Source organism: Mustelus asterias, unplaced genomic scaffold, assembly GCF_964213995.1.
Source record: "Mustelus asterias unplaced genomic scaffold, sMusAst1.hap1.1 HAP1_SCAFFOLD_35, whole genome shotgun sequence".
Classification (NCBI taxonomy): Eukaryota; Metazoa; Chordata; class Chondrichthyes; order Carcharhiniformes; family Triakidae; genus Mustelus; species Mustelus asterias.
This window is the reverse complement of record NW_027590117.1, coordinates 4,334,448-4,353,956: the sequence shown is the minus strand read 5'-3', so window position 1 is coordinate 4,353,956 and position 19,509 is coordinate 4,334,448. Positions and strand designations below refer to the sequence as shown.

At 43.5% G+C, this 19,509-nt stretch overlaps 1 protein-coding gene and 1 non-coding gene across 2 annotated transcripts in view; one reads left to right on the top strand and one right to left on the bottom strand.

Annotated features, from left to right (window-relative positions):
- The window catches only part of LOC144482285 (uncharacterized), an 872,976-nt gene that overhangs the window by 589,542 nt on the left and 263,925 nt on the right, over window positions 1-19,509 (top strand). The window lies entirely within an intron of this gene.
- Window positions 3,086-3,176, bottom strand: trnar-ucu (transfer RNA arginine (anticodon UCU)). Its single transcript is given in 2 exon segments — window positions 3,086-3,121; window positions 3,140-3,176. It is a non-coding gene; the product is annotated as a tRNA-Arg (tRNA).

The following is a 19,509-nucleotide window of genomic DNA, read 5'->3' as shown; positions in this document are numbered from 1 at the left end:
CTCCAATCCAAAAGGGTTCTGAATGAATCGCGACCTTGTTGCACAACTCGCGTTCAGCCAGAGATGGCAGCAGTGAATAATAAATTGGATTTACTGTTTGCGTCAAGACATCTGGACAGGAATGGAGCTACTGTTGCCGCGGAGCTGGCCAAGCAATATCCTGACCAACTGCACCCGCTCCAAATAGATTCGTAAAATTACTGAACAAATCTATGACAGTCTCTAAAAGCATTGTATTAACACCTTTTAAATAATCAATTTGCTGTAACTAATTCAATATGAACCGTTTCAATGTCAGCCCTATTCAAGGCCAATTCTTAAACAGGCATTAACTGGTTAGAAGTTGTAATGCAATCAGAGAACAGTCATCAATATTCTCAGAGAAGTGAAATTGCGGCCCCGAACTTCACAGAAAATCTACAGTACAGAAAGCCATTCGACCCTTCGAGCCTGTGCCAACAACAATCCCATGCAGGCCCTATCCCAGTAACCCCACGTATTTAACACACTAATACTCTTGATACTAATGGACAATTTAACATGACCATTCCACCTCGCCCGGCACTAATTTTCATGGCGGAACGACCGATTCTGGAAAGGTAAAATCTGCCACTAATGCCGCAAATGAAGCTGACGTCTGTTTTGGAGCTTCTGAAACCACATGTTTTCATGGTGGCAAACCTCTACCCAAAGCTAGTGTCCTGATTTGAATCGATTGCCAGCTCGAATTTCTCATTTGGATGAAGAATATGGAATGGTGCTGGACTATTCAGCCCTTAAACCTGTGGAACTCTGAGTCTTACCTTCACCTTGGTCCGTGAACCTTAAAATAAGTGATCAGTTTACCGTCAATCAGTCAATGGGGAAACAGAGTTTTAAATGTCATAACAATAAAGATGGAATTCAAATCGATTTGTGCAGAGATTTTACACTTTGGCCGATAGTCTGGGTGGCCGAGCGGTCTAAGGCGCTGCGTTCACGATTTGTTTCTTCGCGAGGCACCATCCGAACCCAGGCAAATCTCTCACCTTGCAACACAAGGCAAGCAGATGCAGAGAAACAACGACGACCTCGAAGTTCCACTCCGAGACGCACATCATCCTGACTTGGAAACATATTGCCGTTCCGATGGTTCACAATCCGAGAAATCCCTCCCGAACAGCAGTGTGTGCGCACACGCACAACATGAACTGCAGTGGCTCCAGAATGAATTCATCGCCAATTACTCAAAGGTGATTAATTTGGAGAATATATTCTTCCCGGGTCGGCGACAAACATATCTCGTATGAATGAAGTATTTAATGAAAGTCATCTCGCGCCACAGAAGGGGCCTGTCTGCCTTCAGAGCAGAAAACTGTGTGCATGAATCACACCCCGAACACGGCTACTTTTATACTAAATGTGTGTCTGAAATCAGTAAATAGAACCAGCTCACGATAAACCGCTCAATGTTTAGCGGAAGAGTTTCACTGAGTCATGTGTGCGATTCCCGCTGATGTGCTTGATCAATGTCGGGGAAAGGCGGATTTGAAAGGTTTGCAGGGAAATCGGTGCAGTTTCGATGGGCCACTGTAGGATTCAATTATTTTTCTTTTAATAATCTATCCGAGATCACATCGCATCTGTGGAGAGAGAAACGGCCGTTCCCGTGTAAGGTCCGCATCTGAAATGTGAACTATCTCTATTTTCCCGGATACTTTCCAGTACTGGTCGTCTCTCTTTTTTCACAAATACCACCAGATCTAGAACATATTTCTAGCATTCCGCTGTACCACGGGTCGCAATGTCAGGCTCTGTGGCAAAGTTGGTTAAAGCGCCTGCAGGCATATCCTGGTTTCAAATCAGTGTGCATATGCACTGTTAGTATCAATTTTTTTCACAAATACCACAAGATCGAGAACGTTTTTTCAGCATTTGACCTTACAGAGAGCCTGTGTAGTTTAGTTGCTGAAAGCGCGTTTCTCGTACACAGGTGGTCTGGCCTTCAAATCCCAGTTAAGCCTGGATTTCTTTTACGTGATATTTGCAATTGTGCAAGTCACAATGCCGTTTTCTTCCTCGGTAATATTATCTCCCCTTCACAGTGGATGATCGACAAAGATGAAACAAAAGCATATTTCGAGACTCCCCACGAATATCCCGAATGTTTATTTACAAGATCCAAGTATTTTCATCATGCTGCAATAAAAAAAACATTTACTTTGCAATAAACCCAATGGTGTAAGTTCTACAAACACAGCTTTCCATTTTTTTTCCCCACAGAGAATTTCTAACACAGTCAAATGACCTTAGAATCATACAATCCCGACAGTGCTGAAGGAGACCGTTCTGCTCATCGAGTCTGTACCGACTCTCCGACAGAGAATCGCACACAGGACCTTTCCCCGCGGCGCCACGCATGCACCACACTCACCTGCCTATACAAACACCTTGGGGACCAAGGGGCAATCTAGCATGGCCAATCCACCAACCTGCTCATCTTTTGGGAGGAAACCGGAGCACCTGGTTTCCTGGGTGAATGAAACTTGAACAGCACTCCAGACGTTTGGCACTATCCAGCACAAAGCATCCCACTTCATTCGCTTCTTATGCATAAAAGTTCACTCCCTCCACTACCGACACACAATGGCAGCAGTGTGCCCCACCTACAAGATGCACTGCAGCAACACAGCAAGACTCATTTGCCAGCACCTTCCAAACCCACGGCCACTACAGCCTAGAAGGGCAAGCGCAGCAGACACATCAAGATAACACCACCACGCTGCAGGGCACTGATATTTATTTATTGATTGTAGTTATTTATAAGTTGTTGCTGCGTGTGAGTTTTAAAATCTTGTTTATCTTTCAAAAGAAACGAAATATCTAATTGAAAATTATGTTACTCCTTCTAACGCAACCAGCGAATGTTGTGTCACACTTTAAGAAAGCCACTGGAGTTTGCGTTTTCTTCTCGAGTCAGTGGTTTTCCTGGGAGCCGAGTAAACAGGAACAGCACGGAAAGGTGGCAGAGCAGAAAATGTCGGTGCCGAAGCTGAATCACATCAAAGAAGAAGCAAACCGTTTGCTACTAATCTGATCCAAAATCCGACTCTGGTGGGACTCGAATCCACAACCTTTGAATGGCTAACTTGTCCTTATTTAGAAGTCCAACGCGCTATCCATTGCGCCACAGAGCCACGCGCCAACTGATTAATTTACAGGTCCATATATGGATTCTTGACAATGTAGAAACTTCTGATAAGTTCACAAATCTCGTATTTAAAACGTCGGTAACAGTTAGGGGGAACTTCGCTGATTGCAAGTCATGTTGGGACATCTTATGTCTGTTAAAACAACTGTGGAAATACAGACCTTTATCTCTTTTATACAGGAAATCTGTCCATCACGGAATGATCCTCCCGAGCTCTCCTCCTCATTCTCTTCAACAGCTTGGAGTGTAATCTCGCAGGCTTCATAGTTGGGCGACACATACTGCTCCATCTGTCACAGAGCGGATCAATTGCAGTAAAACATCTACACAGAACACAACGCAAAGCTGGAAGTTTGAAATCCGAAGCAAAAACAGAAAATGCTGAAAATGCTCAGCAGGTGAGGCAACACCTATGATTTCTGTAAGTGTTTTCTGTAGAAATCTACAGAGATTTCTGTAAAACAAGATTTTGAAGCACAGCAAAGCTACACAGTTTAAAGTTTCCATTCATCCACAATGGATGCTCCATTCTATGATTTTGAACAAGATAATGTGCATTGTTATTTTTGTCGCCACAGCCTGAAAACTACTTCAGGTATTGATGTCACCCTTGGATTTTAAATTTGTAAATCCATTCTCTATCTTTTTAACGCGACTATTGAAACATTATCCATCACCCGCTCAGTTCTTTTTCAATGAGAAGGAGAATTGAAGATATAATTAGATAACGTTCTTTGACTAAATTTGTACAGAAGCATAGAGGCGGGAATCACACACAGCGCTTCATTAAACTCAAACGCTAAGCATTGAAATGAGACAGTTATTAATCAAGGGATGGTTCCATTTATTCATTTATTATTTATGCAGAATAGAAAGGTTGGTGCAATCTGGACAGTGTAACTGAGCAGACTGAAACACAATGGGGACTGGACAGGATAAGCCGACCATGGGCAGTGCACAAAGAGAAGGTGCAACGTTGACTGAGTTATCAGACGGAGCATTGAGTCGTTGCAGAGTGAAGGTACATCGGAACGTGGGAGTGCTAAATGTTTAATGATCACTGAACAAGTGGACGGTGAAATGCAGACTTCAGGCTGGATATTCAATGGGTTCTGTGAAGGGCGAATAGACGGTGGCATCTTGGCATGGTGAAGGTGCCAAGGGTCGAGGAACACTAAAGGCACACACTTTATTTTATCTCACCTCTCCTCGATCTTCGGACCAAAATATATCACTTCACACTTTCTTACATTAATTAACTTGCATCTGTCACGTTTCTGTCCATTCCACCAGCAGGTCTGTATCTTCTTGAAGATTATCAATATCCTTCTCACTAAAGTTCATGATATTTTCAAGTTTCGCACCACTGGCAAATTTTGAGTTTAAAACTTGTACACACAGATATAGTCATGATGTGGAGATGCCGGCGTTGGACTGGGGTAAACACAGTGGAAAAGAGCAGATTTCCACTCCATCTGACGAAGGAGCAGCGCTCCGAAAGCTAATGGCATTTACTACCAAATAAACCTGTTGGACTTTAACCTGGTGTTGTTAAAACTCTTACCCAGGTATTTGTCAGTGATATATATGAAGAAAAGTAGATTTCTCTCTATATACCATCCCCAATAAGAAATAGGTAAAACTTTGTGTAATATATGCTTTAATAGGTTTGTACCAATAATTGAATTGTTGCATAATGAAATTCTAACTCTGCTAAACAACAATGATTCAAAATGCCACTTGGTTCAAAAGAAAATACATACCGGTACAAATACCTTCACTGAAACAGCATAGCCTTGCTGATTTACCACAATTTAAATGATGAACACAGAGGAAAGCAGCGTACATGTAGGTTTCGAATTGATATGGCAAACAAATTTAGTATTTCGAAATTCCTCCGTCCCAGTTCAATATAATGTGTACAATCCTTGTCTGTTCTGTCTCTCTCTGGTGTCGAAAGTTCAGTCTGCCAGAGTATGCTGACCTCTACTGGCCGCAATACAGAACTGCAGTTGTGCGGGAAAATAATCACATCACTGTCGCTGTTGCATGGACAGATCAAACAAGAATTAATGATTGGATGTCAGCATTAAATCCCAATAGAAAATTCAATATTCATGTACTTTCCCATCTAGTCAGTGTAACTTGCAATTTGTTATTACCTGGAGCAGCTGAGTCGACTGGCACAGATGTACTGAAGGTAAATCTAGGTCATGAGCCGATGGAGAATGAATTTCAGAGATAAGCAGATGATGTTACATTGAAGATTTTGAGTAGAGGATCGTGTGGAATCATGTGCTAATTAGAACAAAAGGCCCGGTTTCAATTATGTACCTTCCAGGTAGAATGTGTACAGATTTGCAAAGTCGCTCAGATAGATTTATCATGAATATCACACACATACGTCGCGCCAGAGACAGAGCGATACAGAATGAGTCCAACACTCATACATCTAGAATCTTAGACTGGATACAACAAAGAGAGGGAGACCATTCGGCCCTTTGTCTGTGTGCTGGTCTGTACAAGAACAAATCAGCGCATCCCTTTCCCAGTCCTTTTCTCATATCCCTGCAAATACATTGACTTCAGGTGCTGAACCCATTCCTCTTTGAGAGCTCTGATTTGATGCTGCCTCTGCCACACTCTCAGGCAGTGCATTCCAGGTCCTAAACACTCAGCGCATTAAAATCCATCCTGATCTTCTCTGGCAATGGGAACAATATTTTTAAATCTATTCTTATTAGACTGCACCCACAAACCCACCACCTCTACAATCTCGAAGAATAGCGGCAGCAGATACATGGCAGCCACAGCGCTGCAAGCTCCCCCCAAGCCACTCACCGACCTGACATGGAAATACTCCTTCACTGTCTCAGTAGCAAATCCTGAAAGACTGTTAGGCTAACAGCACTGTGGCTGGACCGACATCCCAGCGACTGCAGCAGTTCAGGAAAGCAGCAAACCATCACCTTCTTAAGGTCAGTTCGGGATTGGCAATGAATGCTGGCCTCGTCAGTGATGCCCACCTCTCGAAATGAATAAAACAAATAAAAACTCGCAACTGCAACCGGAGACGGACAGATACAGAACAAATCTGACTCACATGCATGTGTTGGATACAATATGAATCCCCAGTCACATTCACTAACAGAGGGTAAAAGACAGTCGAATTATGGCGATCGTTATCCAGTTGCAGTTTAACCAGAGTTTCTCAAGAACAGGGAACATCGAAGCACAACATGCAACATTTTAAACTAATATGGAACATGATGAGACCAGATAATTAACTTTCTGCCGAACAGAAAACATTTTCACGGAGAATATTTTGACACAACAAGGAACACGTTTACAGTGCAGGGCATTTATTAACAGAACATTTAATAAAAAATACACAAGATGGATCGTATTTTCACAGCCGGAAAGACATTTACAGCATCAGGGAAGCATTTTACACAACAGCAGAAAACATCTCTCAACAACAGGCAGAGCACAGTTACACAAAAGGAAATATATTTGCAAACTTGCACTTCCAACAGAAAATTCCTTTCAATATCAGTGATCGATTCTGCAATTCCGTGTCTTGCCGGTTTCCTCGCACCTTTGCCTGTCCTTACACATGTCCAGACAATCTCTTTAACTGCTCTTGATTGCTTTTTTCTGTCTGCTGTATTCTCAGTGTGATGCAGTGGCTGAGCTTCCTGACAGCGGTGCTCGTGTTCAACGATACAGGGGCGAAAATCTGCCTGGCTGCAATTGATAGGCAGCAGAAATGATGCGTGTCGTAGCAGAGTGGCGCAGCGGATGCGTCCTTGGTCCATAACCCAGAGGTCGGTGGCTCGAAACCATCCTCTACTATTCCCAATAGCACTGGAAATGAAACAACTTGGCAGCAACCATGAAGCATTTTGTGACTTTACGTCGAGTATCGAGACGAGCATTTTCCTCGGATTCTCTTTTCCCCGAAAAACCTCGATCTGCAGTAAACCTCTTTTATGAGCCACCAGAGTTTTAAACAAGAACCGGGAACATCTTAACACAATATGCAACAATTTACTGACAGAAACATCTTCACGGAGAGTCTTCTCACACAATAGGAAACACGTTTGAAGAGCAGCAGACATATTAACAGAACACTTACACAGCCGAAAACACATTTACAACAACTGGGAAGCATTTTGCACAACAGTAGAAAACAACTGTCCACATCAATTGAGACAGTGACATGCGTAAGATGGTCTGGAGGGATATGGGGCAAACACGGGCAATTGGGAATAGCTCGGTGGCAAAATACTGGGCGGTATGGACAAATTGGGCCGATGAGCCTGTTTCCATGCTGGAAACCTCTATATTACAGAGCACAGCAGGAAGTATATTAATAAACAGTGAAACACTTTGCACAACAACAGTGAATAGCTTTGAACAGCAGAGAGCACCGTTACTCAGCAGGAAATATATAATTAGAAACACATTTACACTAGAAAACTCCTTTATAACATCAGTGATCATTTCCGTATCTTGCCGGTTTCCCGGCACATTTCTCTGTCGTTACACGCGTACAAACAGTCTATTTTGCTGCTTCTGTGCGTATATTTCTCTGTCCATTGTATTCTTGGTGTTGTGCAGTGGAAATGTGTGGCCAGACTGAGCCTCCTGACACTGGTGCTGGTGTTAAACAACAATGTCGAAGACAATATCTGATTTGCTACATTGATAGGCAGCAGGTGGGGCTGAATTTACTGGACCAGAGTGGTGCAGCGGAAGTGTGCTGGGCCCATAACTCAGAAGTAGCTGGATTGAAATCATTCTCTGCTATTTCCTATTAGCAATGGTAACCAAACCAGTTGACTACAATTCTGCAACATTTACGTGGAATATGCGGACATTTGCATTGGTTCCTCTTTTCTGCTATAAGCATCAAACTGCAGTTGATCACCTTGATATGCACCAAAGCTGCAGATACTGTGAACATGCACCAGGATGTGTTAGTGACCGAGGTAATGGTGCACGGGGCACAATTTCAGAATTTGTAGATAACTTGAAACGTGGAAACATTGTGACCTGTGAGGAGGATGGTGTAAAAGTTCAAAAAGGACAGGGACAAGTTACAGATGAAATTCAAAGCTGAGAATTGTGAAGTGATTCATTCTGGTAGGAAGATTACAGAGAGACAATGAAAAGTAATAGGAAAACAGTTCCAAAGTATCTAATCCATTTCATTAGTGAGGTTTCTCAGACCGACAACTCCAAATGAGGTGCAACAGTACAACTCTAAAACAACAACAAATTACTGCGGATGCTGTCATCTGAAACCAAAAGAGAAAATGCTGGAAAATCTCTGCAAGTCTGGCAGCATCTGTAGGGAGTGACATGAACTGATGTGTCGAGTCCAGATGACCCTTTGACAAAGTGTCACCTGGACTGGTTTACTGCTGGCTGCTAACTTCCTTAAAGTCAATAATAATCCATTCAAAGTATCAGCATATGTGTTTTACAATCATAAGGAAAAATGTGCAGGGTTACAGGGAGAAGCTGGAAATCTTTATTGTACTGAACATCTAAAGACAGCCTGTTGAGGGGATATTCCCTCAATACAGATTTTATTTCTGTGTCGTCCTGACCGCCTTTTCGTCATATATTTGTTATTTCTTTTAACTCTGCCGTAGGACTTAGGCCACCAAATCTCTTTTCATATAATTATTCCTGCACTTCTCCTTGTTTAGAAACGACGAGAGAACAGTTCATAATCGATGAATGATGAATGAGAAATGATGTGAGCAGTTGTGACAGAAAATAAAGATTTCCAGCTTCTCCCTGTACTCCGGAACATTTTTCCTTTTTACATAACAGTCTAATCCCTTTAGAACATTTCAATTGAATCTGTATCCATCTCAATCTCCGGCAGTGCATTCCACACTTTAAGCACTCCTCGTGTTCCTATTCCTTCCTTTGACCATGATGCTCAATCTGTTCTCTCTTATTCTTCATCATTCCTTGAGCGGGAGAAGGTTGTCCCTATCCCCTCTGTCCAGGCGTCTCATGACATTAATATCTGTAAGTGGAACCCCTGATGGGGTGGTAAGATTTTCAAACCAGTTGACATTAAGCCACTGATAAAAGTAACAGCATTCAGTTAAGTGACTTTTAAATGGGTTTATGAGCTAACAAGAATCAATATGACTGCAGTAATTGATTCAAATGAGTAATTATCCAGTGCCCATGCAGGGCCCCATTTTCAGTTCTAATCAGCAGGTTTGGCAGTATCGATGGAGAGCGAAACAGAGTGAATGCTTCGAGTCTGTATGACTCTTCTTCAGAGTTAAGGAGAGGTTGAAATGTGACGGATTTTAAAATGTTGAAGAAAATTCGGAGCACAATCGATATTATTCATTCAAGCAATTAGAAAAGCAAAGGGCACATTTGTTTTTATTGCAAGTGGATTGGAGTAGATGAAGAAAGGTGTCTTGCTGCAATTGTACATGATTTTATTGAGACCACCGCTCCAATACTGTGTACAGCTATTGTCTCCACATTTGAAAAATGATACACTTGCATTGGGGGCGGCACAGAGAAGGTTCACAAGATTGCCCCGGGAAATAAGGAGGTTGTTCTGTGATGAGAGGCTGAGGGAATTAGTCTGAGAGACCCTGAGGCTCAGAACAATGTGTAGATGCTGAGGGAATGCTTCCATTGCTGTCCTCTGGGCAGACGAGTAGCGGATAAAGTTTAAGTAAAGTAAAGGTAAGTTGAAGAGAAGTTTATTTATTTGTCACAAGTAAGGCTTGTATTGACGCTGCAATGAAGTTACAGTGAAATTTCCCTAGTCACCACATTTTGACTCACTCTCGCTGTGTGATTCTCTTTCTGTGACTCTCTCTCTCTCTCTCTCTCTCTCTCTGACTCTCTCTCTCGCTCTCTCTGACTCACAGGTTTTCACTTTGTCTCTCTCTCGTTGACGACTGCACACTTTGTGGTTGCGTTTGACAGAGGCAGTGCAGGAGGCTCACCAGTTGTAGTGACTCACGGGCCGAGTTAATGGAGTCTTGCTGCTGGAGGAGCCCATCAGGATTGACAACAATCTGGGCATCTTCGACTCACTCACCAACTGGACACAGCTCTGTTGTGCCAAACCTCACGGCACCTTCGGCTTCTAGGCCAAGAGAGGGTCCAGCAGCCGGCCTCACCCTCTGAACTGTCCCTGTCCCCAACTAAGACACAATACATCCCTCAATAAACTCACCCAGCATTAATAACATGGTCCTCCTTTTAACTGTCTGAGGGAGACAGGGGGACAGAGAGAGAGGGAGGGTGCAGAGAGAGAGAGGGGGGGCTGAAGAAGGGAAAGGATTAATGTTTTTTTTGTACTCAATGTATTTTGTGCCTAAAAGGTTGAACTTTGTACCTGGAATGTATCACAAACATAACTCCTCCTTATGGCTAGCCTCCTTTTTGTTTATATTGCTCCTGGTAGTAGCATAAGCCATTTGTTCATGTCTTTCATCTTTTACTTTTAGTAGTATAAGCCATTTGTTGGTTTCATCTTTTACTTTTAGTATAAGCCATTTGTTCATGGTTCCCTCGCTTGTTTCTATCATTCTGATAAAACAGACAGTTGAATATAGATGTTAGTCTTTCTTTCCGTTGGGCTTGTCTATGATTTAAACAGAGGAAGCAGCGACCAAATGGTAGAGTGCGAGAATGGCCGTTTGAAGGAGGACTCCCACTGGGACAGTTGTACTCAGTCACTCAGTCACTTCAAAGGAAACGCTGCGGGAAGAGCAGGGGACCAGAGGTGACACCTTGACTGCAACGATCAGAAGAATTGTGCTTTATGTCCCAAGGATACCAGATGGCCTCTAACCATGATCCAGAGACTATCAGAAGTTGTTAAAGGAACTATAATTTATGATCAAGGGCTGTTAACTGGACTTTGCTTTATGGCTTGTATTGGGAACCCTGATATATAAATATCCACGCTTCTTGTGTTCAGAGCGAACTTTGGCTTCCGCTTTCAAGGGGTCAAGTTCTCCCATAAGCTTATGAGAATAAAGCATGACTGTATTTTGACTCATACCAGCCTATAGAGGTATATTTTCTGACTTCATTTTGGTGCTGAAACCCGGGAAAAACCCCGGATCTGTTTGCGGGACTCTGTTTGCGGGCTCAGGTTGAATGGCCACAACCTGTGCACTGGAATAGAGTTCTGAACCTAATAGGGTGAGTCAAACTACAGTGGGCTGAGGATATGTGGTGAGTGTGTGTGTGAGAGTGAAAGACATCTGAGCTGAACACATGCGGACAAGGAGGCATTTGTCTGTTATGGATTCTCAAGTGAGTGTAAAGACTGGAGAAAAGTTGCCTGAGATGTGATGTTCAGACGTGAGTGAGAAAGAAACTGTTTATGTGAGAGAGAAACTGTCTGAGTGATCACTGGAATAGTGTAAGCTTAATAGTGTAAGCGGTGGTACGGAGGGATTTGATCACCCCTGACAGGTAACACCGGACGCTGATAAGAGCGACCTAGGAGTGGGAGAGCGAGAAGGGAGAATCGAATGTTCCAGGTGGTGAGTATAAAACTTATCTGTATTATGGTGGGATCACAAGCACAAAGACAGTGGGGGCACCCGGGCTCCCTGATAAATGAGTGTATGACTGAGAGGAACAAATTCTTTAAACAGATGAGAAAAAGGGTGTGGAACTTATCCTACCCTCTGGGCCAACAGCATAAGTGGTTGGGTAAAGAAAAAGAAACATGACAAAGAAAATAGGAGTATTGTTAATACATCAGTTAGCTGGACTAATTGAACATGTAGTCGCCCTAACATCAGAGATAGATGCCCAACAGACACCCATCGCCCAGTTTAAAGTAGAAATTCTGAGAGTATTAGGGAATGCTCCCACTAAATGGAGCAGAATGACCACAACGAAACAGCTAAAAGGAGCTTCTGAATGTGGGGGATGGTTGTCCCAGGGACATCAGGAGTGCTCTGGACAAGGAAGCTCAGGTCGAGGGGATCGAGCGTTCATCCAGGCTTTTAAGGATGAATAGTTTAGTGTTCACCAAAACATCCTTAAAATGGGAATTCTCAGTACCTCGAATTATGATGAGTTGGTAGAATGGGCTAATGGCATACCTGGAGGTGGATAGGAGAGATCTTCGTTTTTGTATTTCAGTGTGTTTGTGTGATCTGGTTTCTAGTCGAATGTAGGTGGTTGTTGTTGTATTAAATTGAGAGCAGGAATTGTTGAAACCTTTGTTCTTGTGGAGTGTTTATTGCGGGTAATAAATGACCTTAGTTTAGCCTCAGGAGTGCTGGGGAGGTGTGAAGACTGTTAAATATTAAAGTGATAAGATTTCTTGCATTTACTTCTGTTTTGAGTTTTAATTACAGTTTGGAAGAAAGAAGAATAAAAGTGACTGTCTTAATCCAAGTTCTATATTCTTTTAAATGTTTTACTTACATCTCAGTTTAAGATGTTAAGTTTGAATGAGTGGTGGAAGTTTCCATGTGTGTCTGTTTGTGTTTAACAGAGTTGTTTGTTTTGATGTGATTTTACAACTGTGGGTTTGATACAGAGTTTAGATAAAATTAGAAGATAAATTGAAATTTCAAAATCAAAGTACATAAATTGAAGTTGGAAATAGCCAAATTGAATTTTGATTAAACCTGTGTTTGAATTTTGTTAAGAAAGGATTTAAACCTTGGAGGGAACCATGTGCCCGCTCCTTTGTCTTAAAGAGAAGATTACGAGAGAATTAGTTGAGAAATTGGGAGAAGAAATTAAGTAATTTATGGAAAAGTAGATAAGCAAGAACAAAAGAATGAGGTAAATGTACTGTCTATGAGTCAGTTGTAATTCTGCTTATTTCAAGTTCCAGCAGGAGATTAATCAATTAAATCTTAGTTGCCAATGCAAATTGCCCTTACAAATGTCTGACAGTTTAATATTCTGCAACTGGTTAAAATTATGTACTGCCATTGGAATTTTATGTGCTATCTATTGTTCAAAGTTTGCCAAATATTGAGCACTGTCAAGCTTAAAATCTAGCCAGTTAAAATCAAACCAAAATATTTTGATTAGTTAAGTAGTGTGTATTGTACCTACTTTGGTTTTGATTTGGCGCCTGTTGTTTTCCTCGAGTGCGGGGGGGCGGGGGGGGGGGGGGTTGATCTGGAGCTTGGTTTAAATTGGAAACGGATTGGATTAAAGGGGTTTAGATATCACAGTTATGGTGTGTGAAGTATGATACAACTGCCGCTTGATTATTTTTATTATACAGTATAGCACTGATATATAGACCCGGAAATAAAATCAAATCCTGAAAAGCTTTCACCAATTTTGTATAATATAGTTATATATTATATGTTGTGTATTGATAACACATAATTCTGTAGGAGCTTCCTGTTTTCCTCGCCATACAAATGATTAAACTAGAGATAATGTCGGGGTACATTATATAAAGATTGGAGCTGTATGGTATGTGATTTTAATGGGGAATGCGATGTTTTCTGACGAGATTATATACAAATGAATGGATGTCCAACTGCAGCCAAAAACCAGTTTAAAGTGTTATTTAATTCACACTAAGCTTTCTATGGAAGGGGGATGTGTAGTTAACTGTATAATGTACTAGCCAAAGCCATACAGATATCGGGAAATTGTGGACAGAGATATTGCCCACTATACTGATGAGATTAATAATTACCACAAAGCGGACAACCGGATTAACCCCTTTATGAATTAATGACAGAATGGGTGATGATGTAGATTCACTAAAAGATGAATTCAGGAAATATGTGTTGGAACTAAGCACCCAACTGAAAGGGATGCGCAAATTGGTAAAAGACAATCCGGAACAAAGAGACAGAGAGAGAGAGAGAGCTTGAAATGCTCCCTGACGGGCGGGAAGTTGCGTCCAAGTAAAAGCACTACTTGACAAACCTGGGTTCGCACCTAAATGGGAAGGCCCCTATAAAGTTAAAATTGTGTAGTGTGCTTAATTCACAGATATGCGAGACGGTTGACCTCCAAGCAAGCTGAACGGATTCGCGGGCAGTGGCGTGCGGGCGGTATAGCCTTTGGACCATTGTACAACGGTCGCGCGGGTTATTAGTTAAGTGATCGGATGATTTTCTTGCTGCTTCTCACGACCTTTGCCCTGCTAGTTACGGAGGGGAAGTATAGATGGAATTGTGTAGACTTGAGGATAGAGCATCGCAAGCATCTCTGTAACGATGGCTCTGTCTATTGTAACCTTCCGACACATGGAATAAATCACTGGGAGGTTACCCGTAGGGACCGCTGCTTGGGATTCCTTAACCATGCCATGTTGCTAACTCTGTTGGAGGGGCAAGGTGATTGGGGTCTCCCATGCATGTAATGTGGTGTAACTGGAATTTTTGGTGTTTAGCTGAGGGACCGGGATGGATCTGTACCCGGCAACAGCAGACGGCTCCGGAGGATGTGTACATCAACACGAGATTTGGTCGATCCAAGCAATCGTTGCACCAATGCTCTAAAATCACGACCCGATCACGTGAACACTTTCATGTATATGTCTCACTTGTATGTATTGCAGTCACAATTTTGAGCAAGTGCTGGGTCTGCTCACATATTCCCATGCACGAAGGACAGGGGGGGAAGTCCTTTTTTCCCTATCCCTTTGTCAACTTCGGGAATAGTAGAGGGGATTTCGAATCAGAATGGAACCCACGATGGGACAAGGAAAGTGACATTTAAAACCCCATTAGGCATGTTGTGAAAAACCAACAAGGGGGGATCTATCTGCTTGGTAAGGAATGGAACCATACCTGTGGGCCATAGCTACTGTACCCAGCAGGCTAATGTCACCAGTGGTGCCTGGGCTTTGGCACAACAGATTACAATCCATTGCCCCACTGCTGATGTCCTGGTCAGCCTCTCCTCTACTTATATGAGCAGCATGACTGCATATAATGGTACCTGTTGTATCTGTGGAAACAATGCCTTTCCATGGCTTCATTGGGATTGGGTGGGATCGTGTTATTTAGTATATGTGGTACCCTATATTCACCGTTACTGAGACAGAATGGTTCTTTATGATAGCTTTCCCACTTTATGGGACAGCAAAAGCAGCTCAGGAACTTATACATATGGCCTCGACCTTGGAGAGAATTGCAAATGAAACGGGAGACAGGTTCGAGGAGGTGAGCACAGCCTTCTCTGAAGTATCAACTGAGGTTGTAGCTATCCGGACTGTTGCTTTATAGAACCGATTGACACTTGATTATGTGTTGGCTTTCCAGGGAGGAACGTGCGCTATAATTGAGTCTGAATGCTGCATGTATATCCCAGATGTTTCGGAAAATATAACTCGTTTGGCAGATCATATCAAACGAGTGGTGATGACAATACAAGGTAAAGGGAACCAATATCATAATTATAACCCTCCGGGATGGCTGGGGCAATGGTTCGGGTCGTGGGGATCATACCTGATGCACGAGTTAATTGTAGTAATTGTCATTGTTATCACATGTTGTATTTGTATGGTATTATTGAACGCTTGTTGTAAAATGGTAACAGCCCGAATTATGCCGAGCGCAAGTGTACAGGCAGAAGGGGCAGACTTCCTGATGAAGGAGGTAGGCCCATATATGTTGGTAACATTTGGCTCTGAGTTGGTCATGGGGCCATGTTTGCACTTGGCCTCTGACCAAAAGGGGGGATTGAAGAAGGGAAAGGGTTAATGTTTTTTTTGTACTCAATGTATTTTGTGCCTAAAAGGTTGAACTTTGTACCTGGAATGTATCACAAACATAACTCCTCTTTATGGCTAGCCTCTTTTTTGTTTATATTGCTCCTGGTAGTAGCATAAGCCATTTGTTCATGTCTTTCATCTTTTACTTTTAGTAGTATAAGCCATTTGTTGGTTTCATCTTTTACTTTTAGTATAAGCCATTTGTTCATGGTTCCCTCGCTTGTTTATATCATTCTGATAAAACAGACAGTTGAATATAGATGTTAGTCTTTCTTTCCGTTGGGCTTGTCTATGATTTAAACAGAGGAAGCAGCGACCAAATGGTAGAGTGCGAGAATGGCCGTTTGAAGGAGGACTCCCACTGGGACAGTTGCACTCAGTCACTCAGTCACTTCAAAGGAAACGCTGCGGGAAGAGCAGGGGACCAGAGGTGACACCTTGACTGCAACGATCAGAAGAATTGTGCTTGATGACCCAAGGATACCAGATGGCCTCTAACCATGATCCAGAGACTATCAGAAGCTGTTACAGGAACGATAATTTATGATCAAGGGCTGTTAACTGGACTTTGCTTTATGGCTTGTATTGGGAACCCTGATGTATAAATATCCACGCTTCTTGTGTTCAGAGCGAACTTTGGCTTCCGCTTTCAAGGGGTCAAGTTCTCCCATAAGCTTATGAGAATAAAGCATGACTGTATTTTGACTCATACCAGCCTATAGAGGTATATTTTCCGACTTCAGGGGCAGAGAGGGGGACATGCCGAGCGGGAGGGGGGCATGACGAGAGAGGAGGCATAGAGAGAAATAGGGGCATAGAGAGAGGGGGGGGGTGACATGCAGAGAGAGGCCGACAGAGAGAGAGGGAAGCAAAGAGGGGGGCAGAGAGAGAGGGTGGGCAGCGAGCGAGAGGGGACAGAAAGAGAATCATAGAACCATAGAAACCCTACAGTGCAGAAAGAGGCCATCTGGCCCATCGGATCTGCACCGACCACAGTCCCACCCAGGCCCTACCCCCATATGCCGACACATTTACCCGCTAATACCTCTAACCTCCGCATCTCAGGACACTAACGGACAATTTTAGCATGGCCAATCAACCTAACCCGCACATCTTTCGACTGTGGGAGAAAACCGGAGCACCCGGAGGAAACCCACGCTGTCACGAGGAGAATGTACAAACACCACAGGACAGTGACCTAAGCTGGGATTCGAACCTAGGTCCCAGGAGCTATGAAGCTGCAGTGCTAACCACTGTGCTACCGTGCCGCCCTAACCGTGCTACCCACTGTGCTACCGGACCGTGCCGAGAGAGCGGGGGCAGAGAGACAGAAAGGGGCAGAGAGTTAGAGAGGAGAGGCAGGGAGAGAGACAGAGACTGTGATGTTCTTCAGCCAATTGACAAAGGAAGGGACAAGGTTTTGGAGGTGTTGGGAGGCTTGCTTGGACACGTCTCCAGGTCTGGGTGATTGTGCCTCAAGATGCTTTGGGAGGCAAGGGAGGAGATTGCAAGGTCTCTGACCCAAAGTTTTAATTCCTGTCTGACCACGGGGGATCTGCCAAAGAACTGGAGAACAGCTAATGCACACACATACTCTCTCACACACACATGCTCTCACACACATACGGTGGCACAATGGTTAACACTGCTGCCTCACAGCACCAGAGGCCCTGGCACAATTCGAACCTTGGGCCCTTGTCCGTGTGGAGTTTGCACTTCCTCCCCGTATCGAAGTGAGTGCCCTCCAGGTGCTCCAGTTTCCTCCCACACTCAATATCTGTGCAGATTCGGTGGATTGGCCATGCTAAATTGTCCAGAACTGTCCATAGTTGTGCAGGTTAGGGAGATAGAACATAGAACATAGAACAGTACAGCACAGAACAGGCCCTTCGGCCCACGATGTTGTGCCGAGCTTTATCTGAAACCAAGTTCATGCTATCCCACTCCCTATCATCCTGGTGTGCTCCATGTGCCTATCCAATAACCGCTTAAATGTTCCTAAAGTGTGTGACTCCACTATCACTGCAGGCAGTCCATTCCACACCCCAACCACTCTCTGCGTAAAGAAACTACCTCTGATATCCTTCCTATACCTCCCACCATGAACCCTATAGTTATGCCCCCTTGTAATAGCTCCATCCACCCGAGGAAATAGTCTTTGAACGTTCACTCTATCTATCCCCTTCATCATTTTATAAACCTCTATTAAGTCTCCCCTCAGCCTCCTCCGCTACAGAGGGAACAGCCCTAGCTCCCTCAACCTTTCCTCATAAGACCTACCCTCCAAACCAGACAGCATCCTGGTAAATCTCCTCTGCACTCTTTCCAGCGCTTCCACATCCTTCTTATAGTGAGGTGACCAGAACTGCACACAGTATTCCAAATGTGGTCTCACCAAGGTCCTGTACAGTTGCAGCATAACCCCACGGCTCTTAAACTCCAACCCCCTGTTAAAAAAGCAAGCACACTATAGGCCTTCTTCACAGCTCTATCCACTTGAGTGGCAACCTTTAGAGATCTGTGGATATGAACCCCAAGATCTCTCTGTTCCTCCACAGTCTTCAGAACCCTACCTTTGACCCTGTAATCCACATTTAAATTAGTCCTACCAAAATGAATCACCTCACATTTATCAGGGTTAAACTCCATTTGCCATTTTTCAGCCCAGCTTTGCATCCTATCTATGTCTCTTTGCAGCCTACAACAGCCCTCCACCTCATCCACGACTCCACCAATCTTGGTGTCATCAGCAAATTTACTGATCCACCCTTCAGCCCCCTCCTCTAAGTCATTAATAAAAATCACAAAGAGCAGTGGACCAAGCACTGATCCCTGTGGCACTCCGCTAGCAACCTGCCTCCAATCCGACAATTTTCCATCCACCACCACCCTCTGTCTTCGATCAGACAGCCAGTTACCTATCCAATCGGCCAACTTTCCCTCTATCCCACACCTCCTCACTTTCATCATAAGCCGAACGTGGGGGACTTTATCAAACGCCTTTCTAAAATCCATGTATATGACAAATTTGTGAGGCACGACTTGCCCTTCACGAATCCGTGCTGACTATCCCGGATTAATCCGCATCTTGCTAAATGGTTGTAAATCCCATCCCGAAGGACCTTTTCCATCAATTTACGAACCACCAAAGTAAGACTAACCAGTCTATAATTACCAGGGTCATTTCTATTCCCTTTCTTAAACAGAGGAACAACATTCGCCATTCTCCAGTCCTCTGGCACTATCCCCGTGGACAGCGAGGACCCAAAGATCAAAGCCAAAGGTTCTGCAATCTCATCCTTTGCCTCCCAAAGAATCCTAGGATATATTTCATCAGGCCCAGGGGGCTTATCGACCTTCAGTTTATTGAAAACTGCCAGGACATCCTCCCTCTGTACATCTATTTCCTCCAGCCTATTAGCCTGTAACACCTTCTCTTCCTCAAAAACATGGCCCCTCTCCTTGGTGAACACTGAAGAAAAGAATTCATTCATCACCTCGCCTATCTCTACTGACTCCATACACATGTTCCCACTACTGTCGTTGACCGGCCGTAACCTCACCCTGGTCATTCTTTTAGTCC